Source organism: Sapajus apella, unplaced genomic scaffold, assembly GCF_009761245.1.
Source record: "Sapajus apella isolate SASKATOON/1434 unplaced genomic scaffold, GSC_monkey_1.0 scaffold39, whole genome shotgun sequence".
Classification (NCBI taxonomy): domain Eukaryota; kingdom Metazoa; phylum Chordata; class Mammalia; order Primates; family Cebidae; genus Sapajus; species Sapajus apella.
The window spans coordinates 21615085-21640958 of NW_022436979.1; the positions used below are offsets into that span (position 1 = coordinate 21615085).

At 37.3% G+C, this 25874-nt stretch overlaps 1 long non-coding RNA gene across 1 annotated transcript; it reads right to left on the reverse strand.

Moving 5' to 3' along the window:
- Positions 1-114: 114 nt before the first annotated feature.
- LOC116565126 lies at positions 115-19457 on the reverse strand. The gene is made up of 3 exons (XR_004275275.1): positions 19446-19457; positions 8499-8504; positions 115-212 (listed from the first exon to the last, which is right to left on the reverse strand). It is a non-coding gene; the product is annotated as an uncharacterized LOC116565126 (long non-coding RNA).
- Positions 19458-25874: the final 6417 nt, after the last annotated feature.

Here is a 25874-nt window from a genome sequence, read left to right on the forward strand (position 1 = left end):
TTTATCAGCAGAGTAGATTTTTATTAAGAAACAGAAAGCAAGCTCTCAGTAAGGAGAGGAGACCTGAAAGTGGGTTGCCACCAACAAGGTTGCCCCCTAGGGTTTCTTTTTTTTTTTTTGCTTTAAATCCTGGGATACATGTGCAGAATGTGCAGGTTTGTTACATAGGTGTACATGTGTCATGGTGGTTTCTTGCACCTGTCAACCCGTCACTCTTGCCACACCCCTGCCAATGTGCCCCTGGTGTAGGCTGTTCTCCTCCTGTCCGTGTATTCTCATTGTTCAACTCCCACTTGTGAGTGAGAAGATGCAGTATTTGGTTTTCTGTTCCCTGTGTTAGTTTGCTGAGCTTCTTCCATTTCCTGAAAAGGAGATGATCTCATTCCTTTTTGTGGCTGCATAGTATTCCACAGTATATATGTACCACATTTTCTTTATCCAGCCTATTACTGATGGGCATTTGGGTTGGTTCCAAGTCTTTGCTATTGTGAATAGTACTGCAGTGTGTGCATGTATCTTTATAATAGAATGATTTCTATTCCTTTGGGTATATACCTAGCAATGGGATTGCTGGGTCAAATGGTATATCTGGTTCTAGATCCTTGAGGAATCGCCACACCACACTGTCTTTCATAATGGTTCAACTAATTTACAGTCTCACTAATAATGTAAAAGCATTCCTATTTTTCCACAGCCTCACCAGCATCTGTTGTTTCTTCACTTTTTAATAATTGCTATTCTGACTGGCGTGAGATAGTATCTTATTGTGGCTTTGATTTGCATTTCTCTAGTGATCAATGATGTTGAGCTTTTTTTTTTCTCATAGTTTGTTGGCCACATAAATGTCTTCTTTTGAGAAGTGTCCGTTCATGTATTTTGCCCACTTCTCGATGAGGCTGTTTACCTTTTTCTTGTAAATTTGTTAAAGTTCCTTGCAGATTCTGGATATTAGACCTTTGTCAGATGGTAGATGGCAAAAATTTTCTCCCATTCTGTAGTTTGCCTGTTCACTCTGGTGATAGTTTCTTTTGCTGCGCAGAAGCCCTTTGGTTTAATTAGATCCCGTTTGTCAATTTTAGCTTTTGTTGGAATTGCTTTGCATGATTTCATCATAAAATATTTGCCCATTCTTGTGTCCTGAATAGTATTGCCTAGGCTTTCTTCTAGGGTTTTTATGGTTTTGGGTTTTACATTTAAATCTTTAATCAACCCTGAGTTAATTTTTGTATAAGGTAGAGGAAGGGGTCCAGTTTCAGTTTTCCGCATATGGCTAGCCAGTTTTCCCAGTACCATTTATTAAATAGAGACTCCTTTCCCCATTGCTTGTTTTTGTCAGGTTTGTCAAAGATCAGATGGTTGTAGATGTGTGGTCATATTTCTGAGGCCTCTGTTCTGTTCTCTTGGTCTATATGTGTGTTTTGGTCCCAGTACCATGCTATTTTTGTTACTGTAGCCTTGTAGTATAGTTTGAAGTCAAGTAGCATGATGCCTCCAGCTTTATTATTTTTGCTTAGGATTGTCTTGGCTATGCAGGCTCTTTTTTGGTTCCATATGAATTTTAAAGTAGTTTTTTTTTTAATTCTGTGAGAATGTCAGTGGTAGCTTGATGGAAATGGCATTGAATCTATAAGTTACTTTGGGCAGTATGGGCATTTTCATGATATTGATTCGGGAAGGATATGTCCTACCATGCATTGAACTGTATTCTAAGGCTACAAAGAAGACTCTGGTTCCAGTCGTCCCTCCTTATGTGTGGTTTTGCTTTCAGTGGTTTTAGTTACTCATGGTCAACCACAGTTCAGAAATGTTAAATGGAAAATTTCAGAAATAAACAATTTGTAAGTTTTGGATTATGTGCTGTTCCATTCTTAGAGCATAATGAAATCTCACACGGCTTTGTCATGCCTCAGAGGTAAATCATCCCTTTGTCCCTCGGATCCACACTGTAGATACTCCTGCTCATTAGCCAGTTTGTCGCCTTCTCAGTTACCAGATCAACTGTTGAGGTTATTGCAGAGCTTGCTTTCAAGTCACCCTTATTTTACTTAATAAGGACCCCAAAGCACAAGAGTAGTGATGCTGGCATATTGTTATAATTGCTTTACTATTGTTTTTGTTAATCTCTTACTGTACCTAATTCATAAATTAAACTTTATCATTGGTATGTATCTATAGGAAAAAACATAGTTTATATAGGGGTCAGTACTCTCTGCTGCTTCAGCCATCTGGTGGGGTTTCGGAATGCATCCTCTGCAAATAAGACAGACTATTGTATCTACACACAACAGAGTCTAGGAGGAACACACACATGTAGCTAACTAATTAATGGTCATAGTTACTATTACCAAGACTAGTGATAGTATTATCATATATGAGCTAGATTTGGCTGAAAGTGATTTATAAATATCTAACTTAATTTGGCTAGGCGGTTGAGTAGATAACATCATATTGCCGTTTAGCAGTATGCACATGTGGTCGTATTACTTAAACCCTCTCTGCTTGAGGTTCCTCATTTGTAAATTGGGATCAACAATTGTTCCTACATTATGTGGTTATTGTAAGCATTACAAAAGTTAGTATATTTAATGTAATTAGAAAAATGCCGAATACAGTTTAATAGTATAAGTGTCCACCAAATTAAAACACACTAAAACAAACGAAAACCCAGCATAGAATTTCCTAAGCACTCTTGTAAGCCCGATGACCATATGTATAAATACCTGAGACTGGGAAGATGTTTCATATTTTCACATAGAATCATACAAATCACGCTTTTTTCCCTAACTATAAATACTTTCAGTATTAATCCCAATAATACAGCTGATACTGTGTTTCAAAGGATTAGAATTTGACTTTTCCTAGCTCTTTTCATTTATTGGGTCCCTACGTCCATACTACTCTCATTATACCCATTATATTGTTTATATATTAATAGGTCTTATTTTCATATTATGAATGGGAATCTGAAGCCCAAAGAAGTTATACTGCTGGCTCAATATCGCAAAGAACAGAGATGGTCTGCACCATTGATGCTGAGAGGATCATTCAAAGAAGCTCTCTTAATAAAAACCTGCATTTACTCTGAAGGTGTTTTCCTTGGTGTGGAGAAATAATATTTCTTGTTCAGGAACTTACCTGAAGATAACCACAACCAAAAGCCACCAACGTTTGGTACAATCTAACATTAGTTGAAAAGGCACATCTCATTAAAAACTAACAATCTAATGGAATAAAAGGTGTAAGAAAGTAAGTAAATAAATAAAAACGCAAAATAAATATAACTAAAAATTCTTACTGAAATACCAGAAAAAGTTGAATCTACTTTTTAAAAATACATCCATATTGCTATAAAAAAATAAGAAATCAAGATTTTTGGATAATATAATTATTTATATAATTAAAACAACAAAAATTTATAGGGCAAGAGAGTAGATTGAATACACTTGAAAATCAAATTGATAAGCTATAAAATTGACCTGAAGTATTCTTCCAGAATGCAATAATAATGAAAATGATACAAAAATTATGAAGGAAAGATTCAAGGACAGAGAAGGTCATCTACCAAAAATCCATAGATTATCACACATAATAGTGCAATATTTTAAACTTTTCTGTTAACGTTAGGAATAGGCAGTTATGCTTTATCATTTGACTACATGTTTAAGATAATGCAACAAGTTTAAAAAAAGAGAAGATGCAAAACCAGTTTATGTTAAAACTGCGTGGGAATTTTAAGATGTTTACCTGAAAATCTTGTAAAACCTTAGGAAAGTGGACAAATATTAGATCAACATGTACACATTAATAATTTCCTTTAGTAAAGCAAAGCTAATTAGGTAACATGATGAAATAAAATCCCATTCACTATAATAATCAAGGTTCTTAAAAAAGGACCAAGTCTAAGATAAATTCTGCCAGATAATATTGAAGAGAACTATGAACATTATAATAACTATGAAATTATTTTTAAAAAACTAACAAAATATATGCCCAAATGTTCAGATAACTGGAGAAAAATCATTTTCTGATGGAGAAGAAACTGTAAAATTTCTACAGGTTAATATATAAATTCATTGCAAAATGCAATTGAAGTCTCAACAGGATTTCACATGGAACCTGACAAGCTGATTCTAACATTTATTCAGAAAATTCCCAACAAGAACCGATAATTTTTATTTATTTATTTATTTTTGAGACAGAGTCTCACTCTATCGCCAGGCTGGAGTGCAGTGGGCATCTCGGCCCACTGCAGCCTCTGCCTCCTGGGGTTCAAGTGATTCTCCTGCCTCAGCCTCCAGAGTAGCTGGGATTACAGGTGCCTGCCACCATGCCTGGCTAATTTTTGTATTTTTAGTAGAGACAGGATTTCACCATGTTAGCCAGGCTGGTTACGAACTCCTGACCTCAAGCAATCCGCCCGCCTTGGCCTCCCAAATTGCTCGTATTATAGGCATGAGCCACCGCTCCAGACCAAGAACCAATAATTTTTATTGTAGTCCAGTGAGTGAGTTAACACTAATAACACTATAAGTTATTAGATCATACTCCAATAATTGAAGCAGTCGGCTAGGTGCAGGCACATACAGATATATCAAAACAATAGAATTTAAAATTCTAATGTATACTGTATCTGACACAGATACAGTATACATTAAAATTTGATATGTAAAGGTGTGTGAGTTTCGTGAAGCTCCTGGAATTCCTGTGCAGTAGGAGTTCAGAAGCCAAACAGATGGTCTACTTATCAGATGAGCTAAGAAATAGAATCCAAGAAAATGGCTTCTAGAATATTCTTTTAAATCCTTTTTCAAATTTTTGATGTTGATCAAATTAATCTATGTAAAAGCCTTTTACAATCTATTGAATAAAATATGGATTCAGTATTTTTTAGACTGGAAAAAATCCTTTTTTTTTTTTTTTTTTTTTTTTTTTTTTACGACGTCTCACTCTGATACCAACCAGACTGAGTGCAGTGGTGTGATCTCGGCTTACCGCAACTTCTGCCTCTTGAGTTTAAGCAATTCTGCTGCCTTAGCCTCCCGAGTAGCTGGGACCACAGGCGCATACCACCACGCCCAGCTAATTTTTGTATTTTTAGTAGAGACAGGGTTTCACCATATTGGCCAGGATGGTCTTGATTTCTTGACCTCATGACCCACCTGCCTCGGCCTCCCAACGTGCTGGGATTACAGGCGTGAGCCATTGCACTTGGCCGAAAAAAAATTCTTTTTTATATAAACAGGAAAACTGGGGATTACATATAAAATTGTAATTGTTGGTAGAGTAAGTCACTGGCATTTAGAACGTAATAGTCATTAAGTCTTTGCAAGTTCCCACATTTGTGTATAAATAAATGTTTTAAAATAAAATACCAGTTATTAATTATGCTGATTAGGAAGAAGAAAGGGAAGAGAGTCAAAGGCTATGTTTTATACATTTAAAGATGGAGACTTATTTGGAATAATTAAGGTAAGAAACTGGATATACGACTGTGGAGCTCATAGATCAGATGCAGTTTGCACCTTTTGGGATTCATAAATTTAAAAGTCATATTAGAAGCTATGAAGTTGGAAGAGATCATCTAGGAAATGAGTATCAGTGGAGGAGGGAAGATGTTGGAGGACAGAAATAAAACATTTAGAAGTTAGGGGAGAATGATGAACCAGCAAATTAGATGAAAACTCTCAGTAGCCAGTAAGGTGAGAGGAAAACCACAAGGCTGTGGATTCCAGAAAGGCAAGTTTGAAAAATGATTTAATTGGAGAGGCCAGCTGACTGCATCGGATGCTGCTGATATGAAAGAGTAATTTGCCGGCTGAAAATTGATCACTGATTTTAGCCGCACGAAGGTTACTGGTGCCCCTGACGAAGCTTTCAGTGGAGCGGAAAGCACAGGCAGCTGATTGCTGTGTTTTCAAAGAGAACAGGAGGAAAGAAGTTGGAGACAGAGAGTATGGATTTAAGGGGGAATCGAAAAATGGAAAGTGGAAAATAGACAAATGGAGATGTGGCAAAAAAAGGCACAGTGTTTGTTTTCATAGTAGAAGTTTTCAGGTATTGTATGCTGATTAGAATAACCCAGGAGAGACAGAAAATATTAAATTTCAGGGGAAGGAGCAATTGCTGGAGCAAATACTTTGAGCTGTTGAGATTTGATGGTCTAATAGATAGCTGAGAAGTCTGACTCAATATGAGGGAGTCACAGCGAACACTCCAGGTTTCAAACTCTAGCAGGCAGATGTTTTCTTCTGGCCAGTAAATGAACTGACTCATGTAAAGAAGGAATAACAAGCTTTTGGTGAATTATAAATTGTTTCTCTAACTTTATTTGGTTTAAATTAAACTCTTAGCAGGTACGCAGACTGCTCTGTTGTCTCAATGGTCTGTGAAGTTTATCAGTAGGCCTTAGAAAAACAGTGCATCACATTTTATTTATCGAAGTTTACCTCAACAAGTGTCTCAGTTGCCAGGCAATAACGCTGAGAATTTAATTAGGTGACTCAATTACCTTTTAAGATGACTCACCTAATATAGGAATACTGCAATGTTCCAATTTCTTGGCAAACAGTCTCTGATACTGCAATTTGATCAACTCTATGAGATTGATAAATATTACCAATTAAAGTACTCAAAAGTGTAACATCACAATTAATACTTATTCATTTCATACAGGATTTCCCAGCCAGAAATCATTTATATTTGATTCATTAAATCCATAAAAATAAAAGAATTGTGCTTTTAGAGATAATCCTTTGTAAGATAAATACAATTTCAAACTTCATATGAGTATAATTTTTGGTTCTTAAAACATATATCAAAATAAAAATGAAGAATTGTTAGAGTGACATCATATAAAAAGACAAGTATTTAGATGGAAGAACACCATTTATCAATTAATAGTATTTGCATTCTCCCTCCAAATTGTTCAGTGCTACGTTTGTTATTTTGAAACAAGAAAAAAAGGCTTTCTAATGTTGGGGTTTTGAGGTTTAGGGGAGCACTCAGTTTGCTCCCCCGGTGGGCTCCAGGATCTTGGTGGGCTCCAGCTCTCTCAAGAATGAGAGAGGGGACCACAGTAGGTGTGCTTGTAAATACTGGAGTATTTGCAGATAGTGTTTGCAGAAAGTGGTTTATTTAGGTAGAGAAAAAGAAAAAGGAGAAGAAGAGAGAAAGCTTCCATGAGAGAGTGTGTGGAAGGGGACCCCAGAGGGGAAATCCAACCAGATTCGGGGACAAGGACTTTTAACCTGGGAGGAATTCCCACCTTCTCCAAGTTCCCTGGCCAATGAAAAGAGTTCCTTTAAATTTCCATTGGAGTAATTGACTTGTGACCATTTCCTGCGCCCACGAAAATTAAAACATAAACCGTTAAATCTCCCAGATGTAGAGAGAAGGGAGTGGGGCATGGCGCTGGGAAGTTCTTGCCCTTGAAACTATGCCCCCTTGTGGACCCGGAAAGAGAACACCTTCCCTCACTCCCTTTTCCGGTTACTGTTGCTGTAGATCAAGTTACCTGCAAGACTTGGTAGCTTAAAACAATACACATGTTTATAATATCACATGGATTGTGTACTGCAGGGCCTGGGGCGAGTCTTCTGCTTATAGCCTCAACTGAGCCATTCAGCTGTACTTAGCTGGTGGGTGGGATGAACTAGAGGGCCCACAATGGCTCCATTCACACGTTGGACACCTTGGTAGGTATGGCTAGGGTGTTTGGCTTCACGAGGGGGTGGGTTCTCTGCCAGACCACCCACAACTTGTCAATCCCAGGGCAGTTGGACTTATTCCATGATCACTGACTCCCCTCAGAGTAAGCATTCCAAGGGAACTAGGAGGAAGTTACGTGGCCCTTTAAACACCCTCAGGAGACTTTTTGTGACTTCTTTGGTTCAAGCAAGCACCAGCCTACTCAGATTCAAGGAAAGGGAGATGGACTCTCTCAATGGAGAGAGTTTCAAAGAGTTTGTGGCTTTCTGTTGTTGTTTAAACCACCGCATACCATCCTCAAAGATTATTAGGTAAATTAATTAAATACTCAAAGCTAGCTACAATTTCAAGCAATTTTTATAAAAAGATGAGATGCAAATAAATGCAATTAGTAGAAAAAAATCTAAAGTTAGCTTCAACCTGCTGGAATAAAACTGAGAATAATTTTGTCAAACAAATGATATTTCTGTCTTCGACATGAATACTTGGCTAATTCCCAGGACCTACAAAATATATTTGATAGTGTGTCTAATGATTACTCTGTGGAAAAGACATGAGATCAATTCTGATAAAATTAGGTAGGTTAGTAAAAAGTTTCACAAGACTTGCTGTCAATTCAGAAGGAGCTCTAACTGCATAAAATTTGGAGTGAACTCTAAAGATGTTGAATGGTAGAATCCAAATTCAAGATATATTTGATAAAATAGAGTGTAATTTTCTCTGAAAACACCTGTCCAGCTGGACACACTGTGAATACAGATTTCCATGTTCAGTACATATAGAAATATCACTCTCAGCTTCTGAAGAGTAACAGGTAAAAAATCTTTTAATTTTGAAGTAAAAAAAAGTTTTTCACTTTATATTTTTCTGACAAGGAGGCTACCTTTTTGTTCCTCTTTTGTAAAATTATTCTCTTTCTAGGAAACAAGCATGAAAGATAGGTTTTGTAAACTTTAAACTAGAAAATTGAATGGAACTTAAAAAGATGGAATATGATATAGTTTGTATATTTGCCAGTATCCAAATCTCATGTTGAATTGTAATCTTCAGTGCTGGAGATGGGGCCTGGCAGGAAGTGTTTGGGTCATGAGTGTGGATTCCTCATGGCTTGGTGCTGTCTTTGTGATACTGCATGAGTTCTCATGAGATCTGCTGTTTAAGTGTGTGTAGCACTTACCCCACTAGTCACTTGCTCCTTGCTTCTGCTTTTGCCATGTAATGTGCCTGCTCCCCTCTTCACTGTCTGCCATTATTGTAAGGCATGATTCCTGAGACCTCCCTAGAAGCCAGGCAGATGCCAGCACCATGCTTCCTGTAAAGCCTGCAGAACTGCAAGCAAATTAAACATCCTATTTGAAAAAATAAATTACCCAGTCTCAGATATTTCTTTATAGCAATGCAAGAATGACCTTATCCAGAATATCATAATCGTAACAACAAACTTGGGAAATGCATATAGCTTAGCAGATGTGAAAAGATAAACAACTGAATTGGTAGTAAATTCAGCATGGATACCAGGTAGTGAAATAGCTGTCAAAACACCTGACATTTGTTGTAATTTATTATAAACATAAATCCATTAGAAAACAGTTGAGATCAGTGCTCTACAATACACTAATGGAAAATTCTTAGAGTACCTTTGTTCTGGTTTCTTCATTTTAAAAAGATATTGGCAAAAAGGCTTAAGTTTATAGAAGATCAAATGGCTGATGAGGATATTTAATCCATGCCACTTCAGAAACTTGGTAAATATGGAAAAAAGTGCCTCAGAAGGGCATTGATTTCCAGTGACGGGAAGTTTTTAGCTATCAATTGAATGGCAGGTATGTCATTGGCCCCAAACAATGGACCCAAGTATAACAGAGGCATTTATAAGACCACATAAAGATTCTGGCTTTACATTTACAGAACGTGTCCATACTGTTCCTCGCTTTATCACTTTTGACCTATTTTTTAATTCTATGCTTTCTTGATCTCAATATAACCAAGCATTACCTCTTGGCTTGCTTCATTTTGCTTAGGCCATATTCACGTTATTTTTCTCTTACTTTGACCCTTAGTACATCATGGCATGGTTTTCTGATTTGCCTTTAGGTCTTTTGCACCGCTGCTACCGTAGAAGGCACTCCCAGCCCCGTCTTTTCCTCCCATCCTGCTAGAAACAACAGCTCTCTGCACTTAGCATTTTAATCAGAACGGGGTTTATTGTGGTTCAAGGATATGATGGGGGTTTGAAAAGGTTGTTCTTGAACATCTTTTCCATTTTACATTAAAAGTATCTTCAACAGGTTGACTGTAACAGCCACTACTATCTTCTCTACCGCTTCCTCCTGTGAGATAGATCTGTCTTCCTAGTACATCAAAGGTGCTGCCAGTTGACAACAATCATGAAACCGTCTATATCTGACTAGGTGTTTTCCAACATGGAAAAGCGTGATCATTGGCAATAATCAGGGAAATAAGACAATTCTAAGTCATATTGCTACATTGACAGAATGATTGATCACTGTTGCTGGAAAGAGTTATGTTTCAATGATGCCCACCAACAGAGTTTCTGATGCCAAGCAGATGACTGGGTGTAGATTTGTTTATATAACTGCCCATTCGGATGAGAAGTATTGACTATCCATGGCATAGAATGATATGTAATATGTCCAGTTCCAGGTGATGAGCAAGGGAGAGAACAAAAGCACCTCCCAAGAAGAGGTAATTTCTATGATTTTGACAAAGATAAAGAAAACTTCAGAAGCCTACCATAGTTGTCACAGAATCACTTATGTTAATAATTTTCCAGTGTTATGAAGACAATTGCATAATTGCTGCATTTATTGTGACTGAAATCCTCAATGACCCAACTGTCACTTTTATTGCTCATAACTTGGATAAAACACTGAGGCCAAAATGTGTGTTGATTTTTTTAAAAAGTGCGTTGGCATTGATTTGTGACCTTAAACATGGCATCTTGATATGTTCACCCTTACTAGTGAGGACAAAATATTCAAAATCAAGTCTATAACCAGGTACACTCACTTGGGTGGATGATCCAATGGTTAACCATTTCATCACCAAGTTCAAATACAATCCCAAAAAGACAAAACTGAGAGAAAATGCTGCCTCTTGACTCTGTATAGCTCACAAACATGCATTCAGATCAATATTGAGACACATTTCTTCTATAAAGAAATCTATATAACTCATGCACATCTTGAAGTATCTGGAAGCTGAAATAAAGACAAGCACCCTGAACTCCATAAGGAAAGTTTTATACCTGAGAAGTCATAGAGTCAAGGCAGTATGTGTATTCCCAAGTTTCAGAAACCTTTGCATGATTGGTGCAATAGTAAGTAATTAAACAAGAGTATAAGCCCCAGTACATCTGTTTCTGAGGGAGCAGCAAGTGAGAAAATGTTAGGCTTTCTGTCACTTATGTTTCCCTTGGTATTAAGATGGATAATGAAGACATAATTGTTGTGATAAAACATAACAACCCATTTCCACCAAGGAGACACAGGCTTTCACGTTACATTCTGACAACTGTTTGAATTTATGAAGATGAGGAAGCAATGGCAAAGGGAAATCTTATTTGGAGAGTCTGATGTTTGAGGCATTTCTCATGAGCCACATAGCATTCTTCAGATTGAAATCACCTTTGATGCTAATGTCAGTGGTATCCTTCAGGTGTCTGTGGTGAATCAAAGCATAGGAAATGAAGCAAGAATTATAATCTCTGTTGACAATGGCTGTTTGAGCAGATAGTGGAGGAGGCAAAAGTATACAGCCACTGAAGAGACTGAGATGCCTTCCAAGACGTTGATTGAATGTTACACATTCAGTATGAACACCACAGGAGACAATAAAAAACCTCAAGGGAAGATCAATGATGTGAATAAGTGAAAGACAAGATTCAGACTTCAGGGGAGGATGAATTTGAACACCAGAAGAACGACCCAGTAAAGGTCCTCAACTCATTAATTACCCAGCAGTTTCAAATTCAGGGGATATGTCAGGCAAGATATCTAGCAGCTTGTCAGGGGACAGAACTCCTTCTAGAAACACTTTTCTGCATTCACCATGGATAATGGCCAATCTTCCAGTTAGCAAAAATACTTTTCAGAAAAAATTTTTTGCAAATTCATTCATGTCAGTTGAACCATGTGTAATTCATTCATCATGTTTTAAAGCTATTGGGCATTTTCAGTACTTTATACACATAGAAAATGTTAATCACATTGTGCTTTATCAGCGTTTATATAAACAAACATGAAGAAAATTTAACAGTGCTGCAGAAGTGGAAATTAGGGAAAGGAAGAGTGGATTTATCCCTGCCCTTTAAAAAAAAAGATATTTTGGCTGGGAGTGGTGGCTCACGCCCGTAATCCCAACACTTTGGGAGGCCATGGGTGTATCATGAGGTCAGGAGATGAGACCATCGTGGCCAACATGGTGAAACCCTTTCTCTACTAAAAATACAAAAATTAGCTAGGCATGGTGGTGCACGCCTGTAGTCCCAGTTACTCTGGAGGCTGAGGCAGGAGAATCAGTTGAACTGGGAGGCGGAGGTTGCAGTGAGCTGAGATCTCACCACTGCACTCCAGCCTGGGCAACAGAGCGAGACTTTGTCTCAAAAAATAAAAAATAACAAATAACAGATATTTCCAAAAGTGTCAGAAGAATAAATGTTCTCTAACAGCACTCCTGCTACATAGTTTAAGAACATAAATTACTGAGATTATGATCTGAGTTAAACCAAGCTATAAATCTGTCTAAAACTACTATGATAAGTGGGTTATTCGTTTAAGATATTAAGCAATACAGAAACATATAATTTATGTAATAATTACTGATGGACATCAGGTAATGTGCTATATGTGTATCACTTAATTTGGTCTTCATACCAGCCCTAAGAATTGCCAATACAGTGTTACTCCATTTTATTTTTTTTGAGATGGAGTCTCGCTCTGTCACCCAGGCTGGAGTGCTGTGGCACGATCTTGGCTCTCTACAACCTCTGCCTCACGGGTTCAAGCGATTCTCCTGCCTCAGCCTCCCAAGTAGCTGGGATTACAGGCATCGGCCACCATGCCTCGCTAATTTCTGTATTTTTAGTAGCGGTGGGTTTTCACCATGTTGGCCAAGCTGGTCGTGAACTCCTGACTTCAGTGTTGCTATCATTTTATAAATGAACACACTGAGGCCCAGAAAGGACAAGGTGCTTGATGAAAGTTACACATCTGAGAAGTGCTAGCTCTGGAATATAAAATCAGGCAGCTTGATTCTAGAGTTCAAGTCTTGTGTGTGTGTGTGTGTGTGTGTGTGTGTGTGTGTGTGTGTGTGTGTTTTGATGGAGGCAGGGGTTCCAGTGAAAACTGGAAAACTTGCTAGACATATTTTTCAAACCAGTTGTCTTCACTGTCTCTCTTTATATCATAATGTATGTGAACAGAGTTGTCTGTCTTCATCTGTTACTGAATATACCTATTGAACATTATATTTACATAACATTGTTTTCCATTGCTATTGAAATTACTTACAAATCTTTAGATGATTCATCTACAGTAATACTACTGACTACAAATCAATTGAACTGTCAAACTAATAGTTTTCCCCAAATTACTGAAAATAAAATGTCCTATTTTAAACTAATTTTTTAAAAAAACTGAATGGAGGGTTCAGGGGTTCAGGGCGCCCTCAGCTCCCCTAAGAGGACATTTCTCCAGGTTCCTGGTCTACTGCCCTCTCAAGAATGAGAGAGGGGACCACGGCATGGTGCGCAGTATGTGCCGGACTCAAAAGTGTTTGTAGAAAGTGATTTATTTAGAGAGAAAGAAACCGGAGAAGGAAAGAGAAACAGCTCCAGGAGGGGAAAGCAGCTTCCACAGTTGAGGGGAAGGGAATAGAGGTGGAGTTAGGAGGGGAAGACAGACTTCCATGAGAGAGTGTGGAAGGGGACTCCAGGAATGAAATCCAGGAGAGAGAGAGACGGCTTCCACGAAGGGAGTGTTCATGGAAGGGGACCCACACATGGAGCCCGAAGGTGTGTGGAAGAAGGGGACCATTAACCTGGGAGGAACCCCGCCCCCCTTCTCAAAGACCTGGGTCAATGAAAGGAGTTCCTTAGAACTTCTGCTGGAGTGATTGACTCTTAGTTTCTTGCCCCGCCGGCGAAATTCAAACATAAACCGTTAAATCTCCTGAATGGAGAGAGATGGGAGGGGGCATGGTGCTGGGAAGTTCTTGCCCTTGAAACTGCGCCCCCTTGTGGACCTGGAAAGAGGGCACCTTTCCTCAATGTCAAGTTCATATGTTCACTGATATGACGTGGCCTCTTTGATTTTCCAAGACAGGCTTAAGGGACAAACAAGACTGAAATTCCCTTTCTTTTCTTTCCTTTTTTTTTTTCTCTTTTTCCCCTGTGTGGCACGGTATCACAAGGTCAGGAAAGCCACCATCCTGAATAGCATGTTTAGAAATGCTGAAATGGAAGCTCTGAGTTCCCTGCAGGGGTCACGAGTCACCAGAAAGGCTGTCTTTGGAATGAGATTTGTGACTGAGATCTGGATCACCTGTGTCCGTTAAAGACCCCACCGCCCACACTGCTTCTGATCTATGTGTTGTCAGTGCTGTCACATGTTTAAATGGTACTGTAAGCCCTGCAGTGAAGATTGCATCCTTTATCTCGCATTAAAATTAAGAAGCTAAATTATAAACCTGCCAAGAACTGTGACATTCATCCCCAATACTTTACTTTCAGTTGTCTTTCCTTCCTATATTACTTGATGTGAAGTTAAAGTGGGAAGATATTTGTGATAAACAGTGCATAATATTCTCAAAAAGTCCAAGTGTTATTTCATAAATTGGGACTATTTATTGGTAAAGTGTGAGAAACTAAACATTCTCAGATAAAATTATTCACTGCAAATATCAGTCACTAACAAGGTAGAAATACTCTATTAAAAGGTGATAGCCATTGCTGGAACTATAGGAAATCAAATGTATGTGCAATTTAAATGTAAATAGGGCACATAGTTTGGCCCTGTCCATGAATACAGACCTTAAAAAATACATGACACTCAGTTTAAATAAAACATGCTAGATTTGGCAATGCCGAAAGCATCCAAACATTGGACTTTGGGCTTTCTATAGTCTGTTAGTTTTGAATGCCCTTTAGCAGAGGAAACTGAGTGGTAATATCGGCATTAAAGCTAACGGGGGTTTTCTTTAAAGGTGACAAAACCCACTGGTTAAAGTTTAAAGGCTTGCTTTTGTGGGTGTGGCAATTAATTTGAAATTTGGTAATCACATATATATTGTAATATCATCTGAATTTGAAAAACATCTTATTTATCACATCTTGCTTCTTTCTATATTGCTTCTCCTTTTTACATTTTTACTGTCATTTTTTTTCCAGTTGATTTCATTTTTACTGAGAATTTAGAAATGTGCATTTAAAAACTACCTGGGCAATTAAAATTATCATATATAAAATAATTTCAATAACAATAGGTATTATTGTATTATCATTAGCTCTCCAAGAAAAAGCTTGTTCTTTCCTTGAATATAAAACCGTTGACATTAGAATTATGTGTTTTAATGGAAAATAAGGTCTTGTAACCTTAGCCTTTTTTTTCCTTAAAGGCTAATCAGTATTTCACAACAAATGGTTCTATCAATCATACTGCACTTGTGGGCAATGAAAGAATATAGATGAGAACAGGTCTTGGTAAAGTGAAATCATTCTTTCACTTTCTGTTAATAATAGTTTGTTTCATAAATTTGTAAGACAGCATTTTGGGTCCCAGTCACCTGCCATGAAACTTGAGGTTTTGGTCAAAATTACAGTGAAGACCAAATTGCGAGTATAGTGAATTTTAAATGGAATTTAAAAAACATAATAATACCACTACTAAACGGAGATGTGTTGATGTAATGTGGTATCTTTCACATTTTAACATCACAGAGAAATATATACAATAGTTAATATGTGCGATCCTTCTTGATTAATGTTAGTATTACAATTTAAGTAAAAAATCAGTGGGATGTGTTCATTATGACATTTATATTTAGGAGATATATTTATAATAATATATATATATATTTGAGATGGAGTTTAACTCTTGTCACCTAGGCTAGAGTGTAATGGCACGATCTCAACTCACCACAACCTCTACCTCCTGGGTTCAAGGGATTCTCCTGCCTCAGCCTCCTGAGTAGCTGGGATTACAGGCATGCACCACCATGCCTGGCTAATTTTGTATTTTTAGTAGAGATGGGTTTTCTCCATGTTGGTCAGGTTGGTCTCGAACTCCCAACCTCAGGTGATCCACCCACCTTGGCCTTCCAAAGTGCTGGGATTATAATAATATTTTAATGATAATGTATGATTTATATATTTACAATAATATTAATAAAAGGCCTTCACTTAAAATGAATATATTCTAATACCCTTGAAAATACCACTTTTGACAAAAAAAGTAAAATCCAATAGTAAGACAATAAAATGGCATATTGATATTTAATGGTTTTATTTTAATTTGGAATATTATGCTAAAATGAACAAATGTGAATAAATAAAAATGAACAGTCTTCATTTGCAAACTTTGGTAATGTTTTAGTATTACCAATTCATATGTATTTTAGCAAAATGGCAATATCAAATTTATAATTTAAAAAATGATCTTATTGAGGTAAAATTTATATACCTCATCTGCACAGATCTTGAGTGTTGATTTTGGTAAGTTTTGATAAATATATAAACTTAAGTAATCAGCATCTCAATTAAGATCTAGGGTGTTTTCAAGGTCCCAGAAAGCGTCTTCATGCCCCCTGCTGGTCAACTCCCATGGCCCAAAGGCAATCACATCTTATTTGTATCACTGAAGATTTGTTTCTCTTATTCTTACCTTCATTCAGTTAGCATCGCAAACTTAAGGCAGTGCGTTGAAAGTCATCCCTGTTGGTGCATTTATCAGGATTCCTGAGTAGTGTTCCACTGTCTGCTGTCTGAAATGCTATTATTTTTAGATACTCTCCTATTTAGGTATTTTGGGTCAACCCAATTTAAACGAAAGTTTATAAATATAGCCGTTGTGAACAGTCTCAAACGAGTAATTCGGTGGTACTGTGTTTTGATTTTTTTTTGAAGATTAGTACTTAGAAATGGAATTTCAGGGTCATAAGGTAAATATCTGATTAACTTCAGAAGAAACTGCCAGTTTTCTGTAGTCATTACTATACTATACTACAGTTCTACCAGCAGGGTCAGAGGGTTCCTTTTGCTCTGTATTCACAAAAGCTTTTTGGGATTTTAGACTTTTTTTATCCATACTAATGAGTGTGAACTAGCGTATCTAAAGGTTACTTTTTTGAGTGGAAATTATTAGAGGAGCTTTCTAAGTTAACATGGGTTAACATAATGGTCAGCTGGTAGCTTTTTTTATCAATCTGTATTTTATCCCATTTGTTTATAAAGTTATACATGTACTTCAGAATATGTAATAAATGCTTTATAAATATTTCAAATGCAAAACAGTTCAAAAATATACATGAAGAATAAATTTCAAGAAGACAGTTCAGAACACACACACAAAAGATAATAAAATGAAAATGAAATAGAAAAAATCATAACCTGATTTTTAGGATGTTTCTATGATGTGTGGCCTTGACAGCCCTGAATTGTAGAATAATTCTGAATTGAGGCTGGGCACAGTGACTCATGCCTGTAATCCTAGCACTTTGGGAGGCCAAGGTGGGCAGATCACATGAGGCCAGGAGTTCAAGACCAGCCTGGCCAATATGATGAAACTCTGAATCTACTAAAAATACAAAAATTAGCCAGGCATGGTGGTGTACACCTGCAGTCCCAGCTACTCGGGAGACTGAGGAAGGAGAACTGCTTGAGCCTGGAAGGCGGAAGTTGCAGTGAGCCAAGACTACGCCACTGCCCTCCAGCCTGGGTGACAGAGTGAGACTCTGTCTCAAAAAATAAATAAAGAAATAAATAATAATTCTGAGTTAAACACAATTTTGCATTTGAAATTGAAAATTCAAATTCAGCCTATATTTGACAATTCTGCACTCATAGCAGAACATGCTTGGTCCTGCAGAATTGCCCTGGACAAATGCTGACAGACACCACAAAGGAAGCATAGACAGATTTAGTGCTCTAAACTTGAGGTTGAGGTATAAGGTACATCTAGCAGGACTTGCCTGAACCATGAGTGCAGTACAGGGCACAGGCTAATGCCAGTTCTGAGTAGCTCACTCCTTTCCAGGAATGAGTGCAGAGGAAAATAAATGGACTTTTCAGACTTTGCCATCTATTACAGAAAAACAAAAGTAGTATTGTTATCGAAACACCAGGAGTTCAGTCTAGGCCTGCTACTCGCTTCACAGAAGGCCCATGACTGAGGTTGTGAGTATTGGCAAGGAAGAAGGCTTTAATGGGGTGCTGCAACTGAGGAGATGGAAGCTCACTCTGAAATCCATCTCCATGACCAACTAAAACTACAGGCTTATATAGCCGGGAAGAAATTTCACAATGTGGAAGAAAACAGGAACTGGGAAGGGGCAGGGAAGCACTCACGGTGAATGAGACACCCGATGCTCACGTCTGGATGTGGTGATCTGGCAAGTTTCGATTCTTTGATACTTTTTGAGAAGCCCGAAGGTGGTTGCCTGAGGAAGGAACTCAGATGAAACCAATATAAGTTTCCAGCTTTAAGACCAGAAACGTCAATTTCTATGTTTATCCAAAGGAACTTATCTATGGGGCTACTGAGCTGCTTTCAGTATTATCTTCAAGATTCGAAAGACTGACTGTATCTAGAATATATTTACTAGGAGAAGAAGTAAAAGAAGAAGAGGAAGTGAGGGGAAAGGAGGACAAGGAGAAAAGAGAAGGGGGAGGATAAGAGAAGGGAGAAAGGAAGAAGAGGGGGAGGGGAGGGGAAGGGAGAGGGAGAAAGGTTCAGAAATTACCTGCTGTGAATTCCACAAGCTGTGCAAAGAAACATCAAGAAAAACATGAGAACTATCTGAGATAATAATGGGGTAGTTTGACTTGCCAGTTAAAAATAGAAGGCACCACAGGGGAGAAAAAAAAGAAAAGTTAAAAATAATTTAAAGACCGGTGTGGTGGCTCATGCCTGTAATACCAGCATTTTGGGAGGCCAAGGCGGGTAGATCATGAGGTCAGGAGTTCAAGACCAGCCTGGCCAACATGGTGAAACCCCGTCTCTACTAGCCAGGCATGGTGGCATGCATCTGTAATCCCAGCTACTCGGGAGGCTGAGGCAGGAGAATCGTTTGGGCCCAGGAGACAGAGGTTGCACTGAGACAAGACCGTGCCATTGCACTCCTGGGTGACAGAGCAACACTTCATCTCAAATAATAATAATAAAAATGATTGCACACAGTGAAACAGCAACTGATTACGAAAACTTTTTGTGGCTTACTGATTCACTCAGAGTAAATCCCAAGATACTCATGATGTCTTTAATGAAGTTATGGTCCCTTATTACGTCGTGTCCTAATAATCTGTTTTTCCCTAGTTAGCTAAGTCGCTCTTGCCTCCAGGCCTTTGCACATGCCCTTCCCTCTGCTTCAAATGCTGATTTTTGCCAAAACATGTAGCTGCTGGTTTCCTCACACTCCAGTCTTTATTCAGAAGCTTTTCTTAATCAGGTGCTTCTTTGCCATCTTTTCTAAAAGTAACAGGCATCCTGTATTCACACCAGCACTTTAAAGTCCCTTCTTATATTTTTCTTTTGGTGGTTGATAATATACATTATGTTTTATTATGTTTATATTTTTTATTGTCTGACTCACCTACTGGACCACAATCTCAGTAAGGACAGTGATTTTTATCCTCAGTCCCTGGAGGAATATCTGGCACACATAGGTCCTCATTAAATAATTATTAATGAGTAAGTCAATAATAATATAAGGTACCTCAAAATAAATATCAAGAATGGGGCCAATTAATTCAGTGTAGTGTTTCTAAATTCATATTTTTCCTTTAACCAGAATTCCTTTTTGTTGACACATGTCTTGCTTTTTTAAAAGATTATTGAGCTGTTTCTTATTCAAGATCGTGCCATCCAGCCACCATCCAGCCGCTCTCATTAGAAGTGGTTTGGTAGTACTTCTAAGCAACAAAACTCCTGGGCTCTGATTACCTTCCCCTAGCTTTAAAACAGTTCCAGAATCATTGAGAGATCTGTGCACTCTCAAAAAGTTTTGAGGATCCAAATTTAAACCAGGCCCTGTGTCTACCATGAAAAGCCCTAAGAATATGTCCTAGTGTAATAGCATTTTATATTTTAAGACATCAAAAGCTTAGATTTTTGGGCAATATACTAACAATGTTTAGTAGTCAACTACAGAAGCAGTTAACTACATTTGGAATTCATCTTTTCGTCTCTTTTTTATTTTCCTCCCTCAAGCCAACTCTGTTAACTTCCTTTGTAAAATGTGTTATACTCATAAAAATCTAAAGTGTTCGTCCTGGAGCTGGCTGCCCACATTCCAGGGGAACCGAAATCAAAGAAAATGACTACCTATCAGCCATGCCTACTATTTATAAAAACCCCTGTTCTCTTTCATACAGGAGAAATGTATAAGTAGGCAAATAGTTTGTTAAGCCAAAGTCTTTACAGAATCATAAAAATAGGTATTATTATTCAAAAACCTCATTTAAATATCATTATCTAATTATATGAATTTTTCAAAAGTCATTTTAAGAGCATTATTTAAGAAACTAGCCTCCACTGTTTTATTCCTTAGAATAGGGTTAATACTTCTCAGATAACATATCTTATAATAATAAATCACAACTCACCATAGTATTTCCTCTTTCTTGTTCTCTCTCTCACACACGTAGACTCACAAATACAAGACTGAGACACTAGAATAAGTTCTATAGTATTCTCTTAGTGTAAGACTCAACACTTAAGCAAATATAAAAATATGGTATGCATCCTTCTGTATTATATCTCCTAGGAATTATTTAGTTCAAAATTGTTGCTGGAGATATATAAATATGCATTAGGATGGAATCATTTTCAAGTACCGCACAGACCTGACATAGCATAGCTAAAACAATACAGAGAATGCATTGCCTCAAGAAACTGACGAGACCAGAGGTAGCAGGGGGCTTTGTGTGTGGATAAACTTGGTCTCCAGCAGCTCAGTTTCTCTGCTGTTTTCTTGTCTGATGAACTTTTTTCCAATGGCATCTTTTCAGGGTGCTTTCCCTAGTGGTGATAAAAGGTTGCAAGGTTTTCAAGCCTTATCCCCTACATTAGCTCATTTTTACACTGCTATAAAAATACCACGTGCGATTGAGTAATTGACAAACAAAAAGGTTTAATTAACTCACTGTTCTGGTTGTGGCTGGGAAAGCCTCAGGAAACCTGCAATCATGGTGGAAGGTGAAGGGGAAGCAAGGCACATCTTCACAAGGCAGCAGGGGAGAGAGTGCAAGGGGAGAGCTGGCAAACACTTTTAAACTATCAGATCTTATAACAACTCCGTCTGTATCATGAGAACAGCATGGGGAAACCGCCCGCATGACCCGATCACCTCCCACCTGGTCTCTTCCTTCACATGTGGGGATTATAACTTGAGGTGAGATTTGGGTGGGGACACGGAGCCATATCACCCCTGCATACCACAGCATTTAGAAGAGAAAGTTTCCTTTTCCTTAACCATCCGGGAAAAATCCTTTGTCTTACTCTGATTGGACCATCTGGTTCACATGCCCATTCTGGAACCAGTTACTGATCAAGGGATCAGGCCCCAATGACTGTTACTAAAAGGGAAGGGGTGCAAGTTATGCAAGTTTCTTAATGACTGACAGTCATACATAAAGCAGATTGAGAGTAATTCAAAGAAATATAACATAAGTCCTTATCTCCAAAAGACCTAAAATCTCATGTGGTTTCAGTTGCAAATGAGAATACACAAAAATTCGAGCAGGTGAAGTTCTAAGCACTTGGGCATTGTTATAAATGCAATGAGAGTTCAAAGAAGAGAGAGGTCAGGGTGGGCTACAGCAGGCATAATGTGCTTTCCATTGGTTTATTTGTTTGGAGACAGGGTCTCACTCTATTGTCCAGCCTGGAGGGCAGTGGTGCAACCATGGCTCACTGTGGCCTTGAGCTCCTTGCCTCAAAACATCATCTTGCCTCAGCTTCCTGAGGAGCCAGGACCATAGGCACATGCTACCCCACCTGTTTAATTGTAAAATAAGTTTTTGTAGAGAAGGAATCTCCTTTGTTGCCCAAGCTGGTCTCAAATTCCTGGACTCAAGTGATTATCCTACCTCTGCCTTCCAAAGCACTAGAATTACTGGCATGGCAACGCTTTTAAATAAACATGATTCATATGAAAATAGGGAAGATGAAGGTAGTTTTCAGCAGATGGAAACACCATTCTTGACAACAACATAGAGATGGGAATTAAAATTAAGAAAGAAATAGATGAGAAAAGGTGAAGGTGAGAACCACTGGGATAGCAGATTAAGTGGATGAGCAACAGGGAAAAGCCAGGGCAGATTGAACAGGTCCAGATAATTGAGCATATTGAAAGATCAGCAAAGATGTCAGATGGTATACTTGGTGTAGAAATAGCATCATTGCCCAATTGTCAGTCAAACAATGCTCTCTTTGTTGCTCTTACATTATGGGAGAAGAATAATTTGGGAATATACATATTTTGTACATTGTTTATTTAAATTGTGTATGTGTGTGTGTATGTGTGTATATATATGTATATACACACACTTATATTCATTCCAAAACCCTGAGAATACAGTATATTAAATTCTTTTTACACAACCTAACAGCATTTATTGATCCAGATAGTAAATTTGTAAGTTACATGCTGAGCATGATGATTAAGTATCTAAGCCAAATTGTAAATTGCTTTTTCCATGAAAACCAAATATATAAACATATTTGTCAAATACATACGTATGTGCTGTGTTTTCTTCAGAAATGCTTATACAACAGCTGTTATATTCATAGAGCATAGAGTCTTTCATAATCTTTCTTTTTTTGCCATGACACATTATAATAAAAGAGTTGTATTTCAATTGAGCAAACTACCTAAAAAAACAGTACTTTCCAAGAGTGACCAAGGCCCATTCCAGACCCTCTGTAATACAGGCTGAAACTGGGTTATTAAAAATGGCTTACACAGACTTCAAGAAAATGTTTGTTTTTCCAAAACAAACCTGTCTAGAGGATTGGAGTTCATAGAATCATCAGTGTTAAATAGAATTTATAAAACATGCAGTTCTACCCACTTAAGATTTTTGCAGAACAGATGTGCTTTTTAGAAAAGATCAGTTAAAATACTCAGAACCTACTCTCAAGTGTTAAACTCAAAAGTCCTTTGCTGTTTACATGTTACCATTCTGTGCACTGGATAACAAGTGTTGATTTAAGTGAATTTCAGTGAGATAAGAAGTCACACCATCTACTCCTAACTTTATTGAGAAGAGTTTTTTTAAACTTAAATATTTTGTACATCATTCCATAAAGCTATAGAGCACATGAATTGTGTCTAGCAATTAAAGTGTTAGCAAGAGGCCTGGACTTCGGCATGCAAGACTAGAATCGCTCGTAAGGAGATCACACCCCGTGAGGGTCCTTGATGTTTCCTCCTCAAACACCGGGCGCAGGCCTGTGGTATTTACAAGGGCTGCCAGGGAAAATGTGACATCCAAGTCCAGATAGCCTTGGCACATAGAGATCCAGAAAGTGACAGTCCTTTATTAATTATAAACAAAGCAGTGAAAAGACAAAATGTCTTTCCACAAACGCTGAATTTTAATCTTTAAAAAACCCCAGAATCAACAGTTAAATTGCTATCAAGAGATATGACCTATAAAGGCTTTCATTTCATTTTATTATTCGTATTACTTTAGAAATATGCTATCCACATGTGCTAAGAACTACTTTTGACATAGACAGGGAGTCGGACAGAAAGTATATTCAGAAACACTCTACTAGACTACAGACTGGAGAAAAATACACAGGCACCTATGCGGAGAGATGACTTTTGGCATACTGTAATTCATTGTATAATGTCTTATTTGTAATTAATTGGTTTATATTCCATCTTATTATAACAATCCTGAAAGGTAAACTAAGAATATACAATTGTTCATTGTAGAGATGGAAGAATCCAAGTCTTAAAGTAAGTGACTAATTTGTGACATTATTGCTAGAAAATGAAGAACACAGAAACAGAATTCAATTCTTTTGGCTTAAGACTGTTTCCACAATAGTGTATTCCTTCTAACAATAACCAATGCTCACTTAGGTAATTATATTTTGTCAGAACAAATTTTGAAGCTACAGTTAGAGAAAAATATTGGAGTTCTCTGTGATGTTTTAATTTCACTTATTACTGCACTTGTGTAATTACACATTTAGGAGAAATTCAAAATTGAAAAAAAGAAACAAATTGAGTGACATGAGAGTTTGCAAATAATATATGTAAAATTAATGCTTAAAAACCACTTTCCAAGTGATGGTATAAGTTTTGCTTTCTAAAATCCATTCTAAGTTCACTCCAACTTATTTCCCACTTTGGTTCATAATTTTTCAGAGAGAACTAAAGACTTAGAAAAAAAAAACTACTCTAAAAGCCAAGCAATTTTTTCCTCTCATTAGTAATTTAAAATGTTTCTCATGTGAAACTTTTCATCTGGTCTAAAAAAGAAAAGATAAAAAAATCTTGCCTAGCCAAGAACATAAAGTGTAAAAAAAAAATCTAGATATATTGTATTTCTGTAAAACCAATTAAACTTGAGGTATTTTAAAATAGGAAATTATTTAATTTTAGTGGCCTAAACCAAATTATTTACAGTGCTGTGTAAATATTAAGGTGTCTCAGAATGTCAGTGCATTGAAGTCTGGATTTTTGCTTTATATTGTTCCTAAGACATCAGAGTTTAGGTATGTGGATGGTTAGACACACTTTGTATTTGCAGCCAGTCTTAGCAGATTACAAATAGATTAAATAGTTTAAGATAGAAAAACATGTCTAGAATCAGTTAAACAGAATCTCCCTATAAATCTAGGGAGAGTCTCCATATAAATCATACAAAGTTCTAAATGTTATTACATATGTGTAAATGTATATAAAATTCTTCTCTAATATTGATTCTAGGTAGCTGAATCTTTTTTTAAAGGCGTAAACTATATTACTAGCTTAGAATTAAAACAAAGTATTTGGTAGAGATTTTACTTAATATAAATATTAGTGAAATTTTATGGTTGAAAAAGAAATACTGGCCAGAACCCTGGCTTAATTCCATTTTCATGTTATATACTTAAATAAAAGAAAATTGGAAAAAAGTGTTTAAAAGAAACACAATGTTGTGTTTTAAAATTTTAGTACTGTTTATTTTCACCTAAATATATGAAATGCTTTTGCAAGTTGAACTGGTATAGATAACTCATTAACTAGTGCCGCAAAAAACAGACTAATCACTTGAGAAGTTTATAGTCTAGTGAGGTTAGCACATGATGCCTCCTCAACAACATACGTTATTTCTAGAGAGTGCGTTATATTTGTCACTGTAAGAGATACAATCTCTCGTATACCCGGCTGCTAATGCTGCTGTAGAAGGAGGTTGGTTCAATAGGACACATTCCCAGTCAGTGTCAGGTCATGCTCATTTCTGTCTTAAGTTTCTCAAGTTCTCTGATAACATTTTCTAAAATGTTTTAAATAAAAAGCAATATAAATTTTATGTTGATATTTTGTTGGTTAGAGTGTGGGGACATGTCTTGTAATCTCCCACCTATATCAGCTGCCATCAGACTTTCTCTGTGATAAAGCTAAGTCACTAATTGTGCAGCGAGGTGCTGCTGTGTCACTGCAGCCCAGCCTGCGGTTTTCACTGAGAACTATGCTTGCTGGACAGTTCGCGCATTCTCTGCAGTTGCGGTTTCAGATGCTCCCTTTTCACTTCTAGCATCACATGCCCACCACCTCTTTGTCTCTCCCAGTTCTTTCATGGGGATAATAGAAGCCATAAACTAAGTCGTTTTTTAACCAACTCTATAAACCTCCCTGAATCTGCGCTCATTGCATCTTCTGTCTTGTTGCCGTGGAATAGGGGTGCTCTCCTCTGTTTTAGACCAATTTCC